The sequence below is a fragment of the Myotis davidii genome, unplaced genomic scaffold (assembly GCF_000327345.1).
Source record: "Myotis davidii unplaced genomic scaffold, ASM32734v1 scaffold573, whole genome shotgun sequence".
Lineage (NCBI taxonomy): Eukaryota > Metazoa > Chordata > Mammalia > Chiroptera > Vespertilionidae > Myotis > Myotis davidii.
In genome coordinates this window covers 412,540-413,247 of record NW_006285997.1, presented here as the reverse complement: position 1 = coordinate 413,247, position 708 = coordinate 412,540, and positions in this window count along the sequence as shown.

The following is a 708-nucleotide window of genomic DNA, read 5'->3' as shown; positions in this document are numbered from 1 at the left end:
GAGAGGAACATCAATGGTGAGTCACTGATCGGCTGCCTCCTTGCATGTCCCGAGCATCGGCCCTGACTGGGAGTCAAACCGTGACCCCCTGGTTCATAGGTCAGCGCTCAACCACCGAGCCAGGCCCCTGGGGCCTTCTCCATCGCATCACCCCCTCCGCAAGCTCCTCCATCCCCTCATCCGACCGTTTCCCTCTTCTCTAAGTAACCCCTCCACTGGCCACAGAATCCCATCCCGGGCGGCGATGGCCACACACAGCTCCCCTTCCCGGCCTCGCTGGGCTTCCCCACGACACGGGCGGGGCCACACCACGCGCCCACCGGTTCGGAGCAGACACCCCACAAACAACAAACCCCAGGAGCTAGGCTCAGCCTCAGGCCCCTGCCAACGCGCCTCTCTCTGGACTCTGTGACCATCAGAGATCATCGACTCCCCTGGCAAACTCTCCACAGAGGAACCTGGAGGGACAGTGTCCCGGGCAGCATGTGCATTCTCACAGCGGAGGACAGATGGACAGATGGACAGACGGACAGCCCACTCAGACTCCCGCAGTATCAGGAGCCCCAGGGACGGGGCCAGCAGAGGCTGGCAGGCTGGGGGTCACCGGCCGGGAGTCTCCCTGGGAGTGAGTCTGTGAGATGAGCCGAGGTCACCGTGGCGAGCCCAGGCCGGGGCCCCACCAGCACGTGGGGCAGCGGCAGCGGCCAG